This window comes from Limulus polyphemus, unplaced genomic scaffold (assembly GCF_000517525.1).
Source record: "Limulus polyphemus unplaced genomic scaffold, Limulus_polyphemus-2.1.2 Scaffold1141, whole genome shotgun sequence".
Classification (NCBI taxonomy): domain Eukaryota; kingdom Metazoa; phylum Arthropoda; class Merostomata; order Xiphosura; family Limulidae; genus Limulus; species Limulus polyphemus.
In genome coordinates, this window is record NW_013666751.1 from 188668 (window position 1) to 205000 (window position 16333).

Sequence of the window (16333 nt, forward strand, 5' to 3'; positions counted from 1 at the left end):
AAATATGTCGATAAAAGATTTATATACAATTAAAAAAACTTATAGTGTGTAAAAAATTAAAAATACAATCTAGTCAGACAGAGTCACCATTTCCAATGAACCTGTCCAACGTCAGGGGTAAACTCTTAGAAAATGCATGTCTAAAATGGTGCTGTCGCTCACGGTCGTAGCGACAGTAAAATGTGGTCTATTGTGACTTGAGTGTCACAATGGCTACACATTGGTGGGTCAATACCAGATAAAAGAAAATGATGGATTAAAAACTGTGACCAATGCGTAGCTATGCCAGGACTACTTCCTCCTTCCGATCCTTACGGAACCAAGATGGCCAAAGACCAACAGAAGGTTTGATCTGGAAAAGCTTATTATGACGTTGCTCACCCCAAGTCGACTGCCAACTGGCACAAAACTGCGCCTTCAATACAGGACCATAGTCAATGTATGGGACAGGCACGGCCATGATGGCACCAGAACAGATGAACTTAGCTGCAGTGTCAGCGAGCTCGTTCCCGTGAATACCGAAGTGCCCAGTTATCCAGGCAGGGGTAGAAACAGAAGTGCTAGAAGCATGATAAAAGGTGTGGCCGAGAGCATCAGCAATGCTCTGGACATCAGCAACTTCCTGGCCATTCGAGAGCAAGATGGAAAGGGGATGGGAAGGACACCTCCCAGCGACTTTCCGAATCTTGTCCCATACAGTTTTGGAACTGGTGGTAGAAGAGATGCTAGTAGTGAACTTAATCCAAGACTCCCTTTGGCTTTGATGTCAAACCTGCCAGGCAGTCACTGGAAGGAATAGTCGGGACAGAGATTGGAGTAGACGTATACCTATCAACTCTATTATCCATATAGGGCAGAAGACCCCTCACATGGCATGAAAAAGCCTCAGATGGAGACACAGAAAGGTCCGTCTGCACTCTCACTGTAGCAGTGGAGCATAGTGCAGTGGCATATGTCCCCACTTAGGGCAAGACCTAAAGTAAGAGGGGTGGGAACCACTACAATTAACACAGTGAGGTTCCAGTTTGCATTCATAGGCATCATGGTCCTTGCCACCACAACAAGCACACGTCACAGAACCACGACAAGATGTCTTCAAATGACCGAACTGCTGGCACTGAAAACATCGGAGAGGGTTGGGAATATAAGGCCGTACCATACAGTTCAAATAACCTGCCTTAACAGTGGCAGATGGACGTAATGATGAAAATGTCAAAATTAGGACTGAGGTCGGCACCATAATACCATCTTGACGAGTGGAGATCCTTCAAACTGCTGAAACTCCTTGACTGGAGAAACTAGTAAGGATCTCTGATTTAGGGATAGACTTCAACAATAAATCCTCGTGAGGAATTCAAGGAAGCGTGGGGAGTAACCTCAATGGGTATATCTCCAATGGCCTTTGAATTCAAGAGCAGTTCACTGTGCTTATCTGTGGATGTTTCAACCAAGATGTCTCCAGAACAGAGCTTCTTAACTGACTTTGGAGAGCCAGCAAGCCCTTCTGAATAAAAAAGGGAGACATTTGCCCTAAAGATTTATCAGACAGTGAATGCAGGATCAGGAAGCGAGGTACAGGTGTACTTTGTGATGGGGACTGCTGTTTAGAGTCTTATAGGCATGGTCATTTACTGATTAACAGAATTTTAACATTTTTTTAAATTTGGATTGGGGAGATCCATAATTAAGGAGAAAGATTCAGTGCCCACTGACCCCACCCGCCATGGAGTCTTGCGAGGGGATGCACTACAATGTCAAACAAGGACACTGTATACCCAAACACCAGCATCAGACACGATGTCCGCAACACCCTTTGAGAATGCCCAACACTGGTACTCAGTTGACCCTAGCCCGAGTGGACCAGCCGATTGGCCCGTGGGGGGGGGGGGCACCCATCTACAGTAATTCAAGGCCAAAGTGGTGTGTTGCAGTGCCCCAGATAGAAAATACAGAACCTTCCCTGGGAGGTCCCCTCACCACGTACAGGAATCCACATCGAGCAGTCAAACAATGGCTTTTATGTCATGTTGCATAGCAATAATAGTATAACCTAATATTGTTGTTAAGAGGGTATGTGCTGAAAGAATATAATGAAATGTATAAACTACAAAATTGGAGAAAAAATTATTTGTTGTTTTCTAATTTAGAAGCTCCATTAATTAAAGAGGTTTGTTTTTATTATTTAACTTTAAAATTGGAGGACAAATCAGAGGGAAGGTTACCTTTATAATCAGGCAACATTCCATAAAAGAGCAACAAAAGTATATAGGTTATACTTTCATGCAAAAAAGGGTTAAGAATACACACACCGACATAGTATTCTAGAATAAATCAACCTAATAACTCTAATTAGTGATTGAAATCAATTAATTACAGTCATGTTGAGACACATTTCGTGTGTCTAATTGTATATGACGTCATGGCAGTCTTTGTTTCCATTGAAATATTATGTCATAGCAATCTGTCTGGTATCGAACTATTTCAACCCCTTGTGAAACTATGACGTCATGGCCGCCTGTCATGTTGGCATTGTAATGTGTCCCTAACAATGCCTTCTTTGGTGACAATATATGATGTCATAGGGGTCTGTCACGGTGACAAATTATGGAATTATAACATCATTGTCTTTGATGGCATCACTTCCCCCTCCCAAAGTCCGACACATGCATGGCGTTCTCTAGCGGCGTGCCTCCATAACTACTCACTATTTATCCATGGCAATGTTCAAGAATCTGCTTTGTGAGAGTATGCATGAACCACATGTACATGTTACTTATAGCTGCAGAGAAACAGATAGACCTGTTTTTTGAGAAACATTTTCCAGTTGTGAAATACAAGAAATGTATACATGTTTATAAAATCATCACTATGTAATATATCACATATCTAATGTAAGTGTTCGTATAAGTTGTTTCATATTTCTGTCTATTTACTTGTCTTCTAGAATGGTGCCCTCGAAAAATGGCTTGTATCTTTACTGCTGCCTGGTTCTTGACTATGTCGTCCGGTTCTTGCGTTACCTAGATTATTGAAAATGTACCATGAAATATGAAAAATAAAATAAAATAATCCCTTTTTTGGTTTTATCATATGTATAGGCTTTATTTTTAAAACTATAATCAGCATAATAGTCATGATATTAAGAATTTTGATTTCTTAGCCACAATAAAAACTTATGTCTGGATGACATAACATTGATAAGCTATAAGATATCACATCTTACGTGTCAACATTAGAGGACACTCTATAAATGGTCACATATTCTTTTTTATTTAATTTTAAGTGTCAATACTCTATTTAATCAAAAGCTGTGTAGTACTGTTAATTTTTATTAAGTTAAGACTTGGAATCAAGTGTTAATATAGAATAAGAACCATTGTAACCTAACCCATTTATTTCCATTTTTAGCAAAATAATTTATTGGTACACCAACTGCAGCAGCCCCTGCTATGGCTAATGGTAATGCAGAACCATCTAATAACAGGCTCCTTTCACGATCATAGATATCATTCTCTGACACAGCTTCCTCTTCTTTGCTATTCATTCCGCCAAGGACATAAACACAGGACCCTGAAAGATGGAAGAATAGAGCCAATGATCAAGTATAACTTTCATGTGAGTTACATAGCTTCCTATTTCTAAAAAAAAAGCGAAAAAAGAAAATTTGCTATTCTTCATAAAAGTTGAACTAGTAGAAACTCATCATCTGTAAATTCTATTCTTCATCTAAAATAAGTTTTATAAGAAAAGTGAAATCGCATGTATAAATGAATTACGTTTTATTAGTTTTCCTTATAGTAAAAAGTAGAATTAGAATTATGATAGAGTGTAACAAAGGTACAGAAACACTTCTGATGTACTTTTAACAATGCATTTTTATTGCTTATTTGTTTTTTAACATAGTCTAGAATTAATCCGAAACACTACCTGCTTTAGCTATTGCCACAGCGTGTTTAGGTGTTGACAATGACAACTTAGTTTCCCAGAGACACTTTCTTGGACTGTAAACGTCTACGGTATCAATACTGTCCAGCTTCCCGGATTCTTGAAGGCCTGACAAACCTCCCCAGATCCATACTTCTCTCTTCACAGTAATAGCGACACAGAAAGCACGGGGCTGTAGTAATGGCGGTTTTTTGTACCAGCTATCGTGTACAGGATCATAACATAATAAGTGATCAACAACTATCGACGAATTCTTATTCGTTTTTGAATTAGTCACTCCTCCAGCAACATAAACAAGACCTTCTAGGTAGGTAGCGCCACAACCCATCAGTGGTTCAGGCATCGGCTTGACCATTGTCCACTGATCAAAATCAGGTTCGTATAACTCTACACTGGAAAGTATTCTGAAATGTAGACATAAATTATGATTTACAGGTCTGAAGATGGAGAAAAATTGTCAAATTTTCGGAAGTTAGCAAACTAGTACTAAAAGCTCACAACAACACAATGGGAAAAGGTATGTTTTCAGTTTTGAATATATAAAGATTTTATTTCTATAATTTAGTAAACATACTTGAGCTTTACTTGTTTAACTTCATCAGTGTTTACTTTTGCACTCAACACTCTAATACTACTTTATTATAGCTACTTGTGAAGTTACATCTCAAATCCATGAAATATTCTAAAAGTTTTATTTCTTTTATCTCACAAGCACGGTATGGCAAAAGGCTAATAATCTGATGAAATAAATCATTAACTCTTAATACAACAATATCAACTAAGTTGTAACTATGTGCTAATGTGATCTTTGTTTCTGGTCCTTTACACTATTTGTTTTAACCAATAAATGCTATTTTATTGTAGTATAGACGTACTCTCCACTGTCATTTTTTCCACCAACAATAATGATCCTTCCCTCTATTACAACGGCTGCATGACATGCTCTTGCATGAAACATATCTGCCCTTCTTCTCCATCGTTTAGAACGTATCGTCAATTGGAAAACTGTTGCTGTTGGTTGCATTTCTCCATTTACAGTCTCAAGAGGATTGTAACCACCTGCATGTATTATTATAAAACTACATATCAGTTACAGCCGGATCATTGTTTTGACATTAAAATGTATTCTCAAACAAGAGTATATTTAAAAGTCAAATTACAAGAGATGCAAAAGTATAAATATATTTATATACGAAATACATACATATATAAAATTTACAATGACACTACTGAACATGGGAAAACTACAGGAGGTTTCTAAATGTGGTTTAATTTGAATAACTAATTATTTTGTCAATTTGTGTACAATTTCTCATTTTTTAGTTTCTGCTAACTCATTGCCAACTAGTCCCTGAGACTCTTATTTAGCCCATACTTAAAAATATAGAATTTTAGGCATGTTCAGATTAATCCCACCAAAACAGTAACGTTTAAGTTTAGTGAATACAAGATACACACCTACCTGTTTCTTGCTGTTCTTTATTTTAAATACACAAAAACTACGTGACTGAGAATACGTATGAAAAATATAAACCAATCATAATTAACACTACTGATTCTTGTTTTTATGACATTTAAGTTCACAAACATAACGTAACTGAGAAAAAAATGCATATGGATTTAGCTTTTCATGGAAATTGCACAAAGGCTTATCTGAGCATATCTGTAATTTTGAGCTGATAAACAAGAGAGAAGATAGATAGTCAACATCACCCATCGGCAATGCCTGCAGTACTCTTTAGTGAATGAAAAGTGGGATTTGACCATTATTCTTATATAACACAAACACTGCCTTAAAGTGCAGAGCAAGTTCTTTTGACCAATGCAACACGAACCATGAACCCCTAAATTTATAGTTCAAGCACACTAACCACTAGGCCATACCCAGCCAAAAATACGTATGGAATATATACAAAAATAATAAACATTATTATTTTTGTTCTTCTTTTACAAACAGAATAGCCTAATAACTGAAATGACTTTTGCTTCTATTAAGAGCAGACTGAGAGTGGCTCTGTAATTAGCATTCCAGACTGTATAGCTAAGGTTCTGTGATTTAAGTCCAACTACCGTCAAATAAAAAAAGTATATTTTATTCCCACAGCAAACAGCTTCATTGTATATTTTATTCCCACAGCAACAGCTTCATTGTATATTTTATTCCCACAGCAAACAGCTTCATTGTATATTTTATTCCCACAGCAAACAGCTTCATTGTATATTTTATTCCCACAGCAACAGCTTCATTGTATATTTTATTCCCACAGCAAACAGCTTCATTGTATATTTTATTCCCACAGCAACAGCTTCATTGTATATTTTATTCCCACAGCAAACAGCTTCATTGTATATTTTATTCCCACAGCAACAGCTTCATTGTATTTTTTATTCCCACAGCAACAGCTTCATTGTATATTTTATTCCCACAGCAAACAGCTTCATTGTATATTTTATTCCCACAGCAACAGCTTCATTGTATATTTTATTCCCACAGCAACAGCTTCATTGTATATTTTATTCCCATAGCAACAGCTTCATTGTATATTTTATTCCCACAGCAACAGCTTCATTGCCACTTGGAAATATGTCTTAGTGGAGGTGCCAGTACATTTTCTATTCTGAACATTGAATGTAAGTATTGGAGTTCTTGGAAAACAGGACTTTCAAATGTAAGTATTTTCTGAATTTCATAGAAAAAATCTTGGTAAAATGAGCACACACAAGAAATTAATATTACTCTCTTGAAATTGATTTACGATGTAACTCTTTATCAGCTTTGTCTATATCTGTTACAAAAGATTCCTCAGCAACACCAATTTATTTTGGCTTAAGACATTTAACACTAGTTCTGAATAAGAAAAAGTTGAGTTTTGGTTCAAAACTTATATCTTTTTTAAAAAATAGTCAAGAATCAGGCTTTCAGCTTTTCAAGCAGACACTTGAAATCAGAAATAGAAATCATCAGTGAATATGAGTAGTTACTCCATCTGTTGTCCACCAAAATAATGCCTCCTCAGTGGGATTACACAACTGTCACATAATAGACAATGGGTATCGCCTGAGGGTTGAATAACTATTGCATGATATCCAAATTATGCTGACACTTGGGGGGGGGGGGTACATAACTGTTATGTCACAGGCACTAGAAAGTACGTTACTAAGAGTCATAGTTCCATGAAGTGGCACCAGAGGGAGCGGCTATCTAAAGAGAGGGATGATATCATAGATTGATACCAGAGGATCTGTTACTATAGGGGGCGGTGTTACCAAGGCTAGATAGGCGGATGGTGTTAATAAGGTGCTATAAGCGGATGGTCTTACTAAGGCTCTATAGGCTGATCTTCTTACTAGGCATATTGTGTGTGTTTTAATAGGGCAGTTGGTGTTTCTATTGACAAATATTGTTACTATACTTCCATAAGGTTACATACAGATTTTCAATTGTCTCAACTTATTTTTTATAGGTTTTATTTCTATATTTAACTATATTACATGTGTTTTACAAAGGTAGATGATGTTTCTATAAATGGACAGACTCACTATACTTCTGTAGAACTGCATACTGATTGCAACTCATCTCAACATACGTTTATAGTTTTCATTTATATACAACATGTGTTTTACAAAGGTAGATGATGTTAATAGATGGATTATATTACTAAGGTTTTTTAACCAGATAGTAAATTGTGTTAATAGGGTTAGTACTACCATGTCGGATGATGTTTCTATAAATGGATAGTTCAATAGAATGATGAGTTCATTGTAGGGTGTTTCAATACATGGTTATATCATCAACATTTTAGTCCAGATTTAATTATATATGTCCTAAAAAATTTGATTTTCATTTGCTACTGTTTGTGTTATAAAAAACATTAACTTATGTCATTGTAGTTTTCCCCTGTGGTCCAATGATAACACTGAAGCCTAATATTCGATCCCTGTGGTGGCACAGCGAAAATAGCCCATTGTGCAGACTTGCATTTGATAACAAAACAAACAAACGAAATCCTTGCAACTTACCAAAAACATAGATACGTCCGTGTATATACACTATAGCATGGTAATTACGAGGTTCTGTCATTGTACCAACTTACCGAAAACATAGATACGTCCGTGTATATACACTATAGCATGGTAATTACGAGGTTCTGTCATTGTACCAAAATATGCCCACGTATCTTTCATTGTTTGATAGCAGAACATTGCTCCACCTTTAAGAACGAAATGTGCAAAACTTATGTTACTGTTATAATTCACCTTTTTATTCAGAACTTTCCTAATACGAAGGCGTACGGTTACACTTTCTTGGCAAACTATAGAATTGCTTATTAGTACGAAACTCAATCCCTTTCTGTTTTAAAAGTGTCCAAAATACTAACCTGGTTATAATCACATGAAATATCTTCCAAAGGACAAAATATATAGATAAAAATAAATAATTTCTACAACTCTGAAATAAAATTGTAAAATAACTTATTGGTAATTAAGAATTGTAATGATACAATATAATTTTCTTTATTTCAGATACTATATCACCGTAATATAACAATATGAAATACACTGGTATTTACAGCAGTTGTCTTGTGTATCACTAAAACTGTTATATAGGATAGCCCTAACTGATGATAGTAACTTCTACGCAAGAAAAAAATAAATCGATTGAAACTCGAGTTTTAAAAACTGTTTAACAATATTGAACAAATATTGGAAGTGATTTCTTTTAGTTTAAATATGTTAAATAAAATATTCTACTTGGAGTTATGAAACGTAGAACACTGACCGAGTATTCCATAATGACCTATATTTCCTCAGAAATAACTAAAGGTTTTGCTAGAATATTAGTAACATGGTTGCAAATAATTTTGTAACAATGTATATTAAACTTATTTTGCAAATCACTATTTGAAAGTATATTTTTGTTTAGGACTCAGAGGTCACGAAAACTTAACACTCAAGAATATAATACACAGCGACTTACCTGTTAAATAATCTTTGGGCTTCAAGGGATTAATCCCACCAGTACATAAGATCAAGGGACTCTGATCATTACCGAGTTGAGTCACTAGAGGCATGTCAGGTGTGAATTGTGTACATGACTTCCAGTGACGAATTAGGCTAAGTCTAAGTTACATTTGTGAGAAAATATATATATACTGAAATTTAATATTAATTATATTCTATATGAACTAGTTACATCTAGATTTTATTCAAAATTATACCATGGATGAATTACGTCACACAACAATAGGAACTAATTAACGATTCCAGCAAATAAAAAGAATTTTTAAAAAAATTGCACTATTTTGGTCTATCAAACACACACAGTCACACATACAAAAAAATGTATACCAATATAGCAACTACCCTTTCTAAGCTACATCATTTAACAATTAAGAGTAAAAATGCAGTAATGAAGACCGGGCCAAAACTATTACCCTTTGATTTTTGAACATCAGGACAGTGTACGTGTAACTTAATATATAAAATTATGTTCAATTTATTTACTTGTTTTCTTATTTTCAAGGAAATAAATCTTAGACACCTTTCTTTAGGTTAGGTACATACTAATGAAATACAATAAATTATTAATGAAGTATAGTTTTTATAAACTGCATCATACAACAAGACGAAAGTTTACTGTTTTAAATTATCCCGTTTTTTCAATGAACGATAAAATAGATAATATGAATGAATTTTAAGAACTATAAAGTAATAAGTGCGAAGTTAAATATTTCATTAATACATTTGTTAAAAGTTTGAAATATGAGACTTGAATCATCGTATAAAACAAAACCAATGTTAAAACATGCTGGAATATTTACATTGTTTGTAACACTTGATAAGTGCCACGCCAATCTGTTGCCCGACTTTAATATCCAGACAAATACAATTATTTCATTAAAAGCCCATTCCAACATACCGTGGAGTCACTGAAGGCTTATGTAAGTTTGATCGCATGTAAGTCTTTTACTGCTGGCTATGTTGAATAGGAAATCCCAATAAAGGACAGATTCCACATTCTATCCATTCTCTTTATATTTCATTTTGTACAACGTAGAAGCTTACCGTAAATACAAAACAACTAAATTAGCTATATATGATATATTTTTAAGTATAACCATTCCCGGACACGTGTCTTCCAGAAATCTACCACTAGTGTGAACCCGGGTACAGCTTGTTGTCACAAAAAGAAATGCGTCACCTGCCAATTTGTTAACACCACAACATCCACATTTGGCCTCAATGGAAAATTTCAAATACAAGAATCATTCACTTGCATTTCAACAAGTCTGATATACCGTGTATGCTGTAAAAAGTGCAACATGCTATACGTCGGTCAAACGGGTCGCCGCTTAGGTAATCGTTCACGTGAACATCTCTCTTACATAAGAAATAATGACGCTACAAAACCTACATTGTAGAAACTTTAATAACCCTTCACACTGCATGTCCGACTTCTCCATACTTGCACTCACATTTGCTCCATCCACTGTAATGTAAAGAGAACGCCTGGAAAAACGTTTGATTTTTAGATTAAGTACTGTTAATCCCTTTGGAATGAATGAAGAGTTTTCTTTCCTTTAAGTTTATCCTTTCCATTTACCCGTCGTACACCTTATTTATACTTTCTCACACTGTGTCTACAACCTTTCTGTTCAAGGTTCGCACTCTTTTCCTCTCTAGCCCGTTCACTCTAGTTACCCACTTTTCTTACCTCTATATTATTCACTTTTCACCGTCGTTCTTCACTTCGATTAAGTTCACATACGTTTTATTTGAACAATATTACCCGATGCACTACTATTAATTGTATTTATACAATTTTTATACTTTTATTATTATTATTTTTAATGTTATTTCCCTTAGCTCATTTGTAGCTTCAGGAATATGTTCTCGAGCTTTTGATTCACGTGTTACTTGTTTTTTCAACTAACCCTTGTATTAATAGTTTAATCGTCACTGGTAATCTGATGAAGGGCTGTTGCCGGAAAAGTAGTTTTATTTATTTATTAGTAAAGTTATTTTAATTTGGTGAGTTTTTCACCACTACTGTATATTTTAATATACTAGTAATCAGCTTTTCAAGTAACAGTAAGTGTCAAATGCATAATGGTAGTAACACTGAAAAAAAAAAGACATACTGTTTTCAAGCATTCTATAAATATGAAATTAGTATGAATAAATATAATCAGTTCCGCCAATAATATGAATTCTAAACTTTTATGCGTGGTTTCTTTCAAAAAATGTAAAACAATAAGGGTTTTGTAACCTCCTAAACTCTTCTTCAGCTCTCTATGTAATTAGTATAATCAATCACTCTTTTAGCTAGCCAAACTATTCAACTTAGTTTGTAATTTAAAGTCAAAGACAATATTTAGAAACTTAAAAACAGTATCTGTGGTTTCGATGTAAAATTAAACCTTCAATTATACAACGTATTATTTGAAGTATGAAAAATTCCTTTGTTTTTTCTCTACATAATGCTATAATTGTATTTTCCTTATGTTTATTATATCAAAGCAATTGATTTTTATTCTATACTAACTGGAGTACCCATCCCCTGTACAGAAGTTATGTAAGTTTATGAGTAATGAAAGGTTATCTTAGGGTATGAAAAGTTGCTCCCGTTATATGTAATTGTAAAAAACGCCCATAAAAACCGCAAAACCTAAAATGCAAAACAGCAAATTTGCGTGAATCTCCGTATGGACCCAATAAATCGTCATGGCAAATTTGATGAAGATCCATCCACAGGGGGCGAAGTACTGGTAAACAAACACAAAAACGCCCATAAAAACCGCAAAACGCAAAAATGCATAACTGAAAATTTGAATGTATCCCTTCATGGATTCATTGAACCTCCATACCAAATTTGGTGAAGATCCATCCACAGGGTCTGCGGACTTACAACGCTAGAATCAGGGTTTCGATACCCGTGGTGGCCAGAGCACAGATAGCCCTTGTGTAGCTTTGTGCATAATTAAAAAAACAACAAACAAACAAACAAACAGCGGAATTGAATAGATAGATAATTGAGTCAAGCGAACAGTAGGCACCGTAAGTGAAGTGTGTGAATCACTGTGCGTGTGATTTATAGCGTGTGTTATAAAGGTTGTTAAGTTTACAGTGACTTTGGAAATTCTGTGTATTACAAAGTTGTATCAAGAAAGAATAAACTAGTTTTAATCAAGAAAGAACTTGTATCATTGAAGTTCCTCGAAAAGAATTTCCGCCTGAAATTATCAAACAAGCAGATACGTAACAATATACAGCTATTAAACCATTGATAAAGAGATTTAGTTTTCTTTCGGTTTGAGAAATTTCCAGAATCCACTCAACTATGTCAAAGTGATGGCTCACCTCATGTAGTATACAATGAAGCTTGCTCACGAGCCTTTGAGAAGTGAGACCCAAAAATGTAATGGGAATTTAAATCTATTACAGAAACTGTAAATTCAACTAGTTCAATAACTAGTGTTTTTTAGAGGTACAAGTAAGGCTTTCTATAAATTCTTTAGACAAAATTAACATTTTCTTAAACATTGTCTACGATTACAAGTTTGTATTTAATATATAGTGAAGTTAAAATTATACTACAAATTTTGTAAGTCTTATATAACAGATGACTAGCTCCTAGTTGACATTCTCAAAGTATCTAATCTGCCAGGCTGCACCAATAGAGTGACGATCAAATACCACTAATCAGCCAGAAAACAATAACTTAAGATTTGGCATTGAGTGTTGTTAGCTATAGCTGATTTCCTTCTATTCCATTAATTTAGAAATGGGAATCGTTATTCTTAGATAAATCCTTGTACAGCTTTGTGTGAAAGTTCTAAAAACAAACAACAAAACAAATTAACCTTTGTCACCTGCTGATTGTTGACTAGCTAAAGGTATATTTATTATGTTTAATTCTGGCTATGTAAACAATGAAAGAAAAAGGCTTATGATTTTTTTATCTTGGTTCCAACACATATTTTGATTAATGTGGAAACACGCCAGAAAGTTTAATGCACTTTGATAGCTTTTTATGAAAGCAGTTTAATCATGGTGATATCTTTTTATACATATGTGAATGCTCTCTAAAGGACATTCTAATGCATTATCACAAATAAGCAGGATATTTTATGATTATTTTACATAGCAGAATAATTAAACTTCCTGAAAATAATATATATATTTTCTCTCATGAGGCCCAGTTTGTTCTTAAATTCTCTACCTGACATTCAAACAACCTACAAATAAACTACAGTTCACCATTTCAAGACTCCTGATGTCGTTCTAACGAATAACGAATAAGTACCATTAAAATAAGTTATTCTTCAAGTACCTACATAAATAAGGGTTGCTTTTGGCGAATAAAATACTTTTTAATATCACACACATAATTTTTCTTGAAATATTTAACTTAGTAACAGTCACTGAAATTTAATGTTTTTAATTATTTTTTGTTATTCTTTTGATCAACGAATATTTACAAGACTTGCCAATAAGTTTTATTACAATAAGGTTTTGTTCGGTTTTTAAAACTTTATAGATAAATATGAGCTACAATGTTTAAAAGTACACAAAGAAAAAGCGATACTTTGAAAATAATGTATTTAAGTAGTTTCTCTGTTAGACTTCAAACTAACCATATAGTTTCCTAACTGCCTCGCTCAATTACAACTAGACTTTTTGAACACACATTTAACAGTTATACTTTCAACAATTTTTAAATACTCTATTTAACTTAAATTGGTTTTCGTGAAATCCAATATTAATTCACGCAGTACTTGTTTGTAGTTAAGCACAAAGCTACATAATGGGCTATCCCATTGTGCAACGTTGTATTTTGTAATAAACAATCATTTCATGAAAGTAATACTATTTAATGATATATTACAAGTAAAAACAAAAATGCTTTCTGCCATAGTGGAAAAATAGTCTTTATCAGTTGTTCTCTTGCTATGAACAGATGAATGTCTGAACACAATTGAAGGTTCCCATTGGTTCAACACTTTAGATCTGGCATATGGATACTCGCAAGACAAGGTAGATGATGAGAGGAGTCTTATTTTAGCACAAGATATACTTTACGTGAGTTTCACGTTATGCCATTCAGCCAGTGTAACGCACCCAGCACTTAAACTGAAGAAACTACAATTAAACAAACACCTGGTCTATGTTGACAACGTTTTTGTGTTTGGTCGAGTCTGTGTCTGAGAATCTGAGAACTGTATTCTAGTAGATAAAGAAAGCAAGTTTGAAACTGAAACCAAAAAATACGCGCTCAAGCACAAAGAAGTGGTGTTTCTCGGTTATATCATAGATAGAGATGGATTCTCTACAGACTCTGCTAAGATGGCAGTGGTGAGACATCAGCCTCAAATTGATGACCAAGAAAGAGGATTCAGCAACTTTCTTTTTCTTTTTGTCGTATTAACGACAGTGTTTGACTTACTTATCCAAGACAGCAGCACTATTGTCTGCTCTCACTAAAATTGAGGTGCAACTGGGATGGAATGAAGAATGTTAACAAATATTCAAATCCCTAAGGCTTGCTTTAATCGAAGCTCCAATATTGGCATGTCCATGACAAGTTAGAGAATTCCTTTTCGATACTGATATCAATGATATTGGAATCGGAACAATGTTATCACTGTTGTAGGATGGATAGAAGGTGTAATCACGTATGCTATTCATACACTCATGGTTTCTGAATAGATACCGTATGAAAAATGCTTGCAGCTGTAGTCTTTGTAAGAGACTATCAGCAGTACTTGTACTGTATGGAAGTTCATCTTCTGGGTGAACGATGCTTTACTGAAATGGCTGATGAACTTTTAAAATCCGTAAAGGATGATATCACATGGAATAAAAATACTGCAATAATATGTATTGGCCCACAAAACAGAAACAGACAGATGAGCTTAACGTATGGTGAGTCCCTGCGCATTTCTGAAATGTTCTGATTCTGGATGCTATGTAGGAATTGAAACTACTTCTACCATAGTAACGTCAAAGCATGTAGTAAAAGATTCCATTAGTAGATGAATGCCACGATTAAAATTTCAGGAGCTCCGAGAAGAGCAGCTTAGGGAACCAACTCTAGCTTTGCTGTACAGTTGCTATAAATCACCAAGCCCTGGTCCTGCAACTAGTGGTCTCCAGAGCTCTTAGGCAAAATATTCTCCAGATTTAGTATAACGCAAAGACTGGAGCCAAAAGGTGTTTCTTGTATTTGTGCTAACATTCAATGGTAGTTTTCTAGATGCATTCGAGTCGAGATGTTTGGCACTAGTACGAAAACTGTAAGGGGTGTGCTGCCCCGAGAAGTAACTAGCTGAGGCAGGGTAAACTCCTGAAGAGAATTATTGGATCTCCTCTGTGGAAGATAGCCCTGGATATTGCTAGTCCGCTACCAGAGACTGAGAAATGTCATTGGTACATACTCAATGCCATTAATCAATTACTTCAGGAAGTTGGCCAAGGCTTATTTACTGGGCAATACATTGGAACAGTCCATGGCTGATGTGTTAGTAGAGCAATAAATAACTCAGCATACAGACTGGAAGAGATATACGTGGATCCTAGCTAGTAAATTCTGATAGCCAATTATTCTCTCAGTTATTTAAAGTGTTAGGTGTGGTAGAGACACATACTTCATCTTATCACCCCATTCTGATAGATTAGCAGAAAGAATAATACAAACTACCAAGTACATGCTTGCTAAGTTTGTTAATTCCAACTGAACTGGCTGGGATGAGTACCTACCATAAATTATGATACCATAGAGAGCAACTAAACAGAGGACTGTTTGCCAGAAATTCTCATACTTATATGGAAAATACTGGTCTTGTCTAACGTGATGCATGGTATTCTACAATGTCAACAGGAATATGTACCACTATGAAAATTGGGCCTGGCTGTCGTACATTTTAATAGCATTTTAGCAGCTTGAATCCAACTGGATAGGTCCATACCTCATGCTATAGCAGATTGGTCCATTGATTTATGAGTTATAAGAGATGTGAGGCATACTAAAGCATGTGGTGCACTTGAATAAACTGTCTCCAAACATTGCAGACAAATCTCTTATGCACTAGCTTTACCAAAACACAGAGGTAGAGATAGACGAGTTGGAGGAAAAGGAGGACGTCGTTTCAAGCTACGGTGACTTACCTGATGAGGAAGAGAGAGTAGAAAGCAATTACCTGGCTCTCTGCAATGAGCCAAACGAGAAAATGCTGGAGTTTTAAGCAAAAGACAGCTCCAGGAGTTGTCCAAGTCTCTGCCACTACTCCCCCCTCCTGATCATCGTAGAGCTGGGGTAGGTGCTGATAGTAGCACCAATGAATGAAAGGAAGTGGTAGTCCTTGCCTTCAGACTATCAAATGATGGT

At 35.1% G+C, this 16333-nt stretch overlaps 1 protein-coding gene across 1 annotated transcript in view; it reads right to left on the reverse strand.

The window, feature by feature from the left end:
• LOC111086490 (beta-scruin-like) overlaps window positions 1-9003 on the reverse strand; it is an 18729-nt gene extending 9726 nt beyond the window's left edge. The window contains exon 1 of the mRNA XM_022389532.1: window positions 8924-9003. The gene's annotated coding sequence lies outside the window, so the exon portion shown is untranslated. The remainder of the gene's footprint in view (window positions 1-8923) is intronic.
• Between the last annotated feature and the right edge of the window lie 7330 nt (window positions 9004-16333).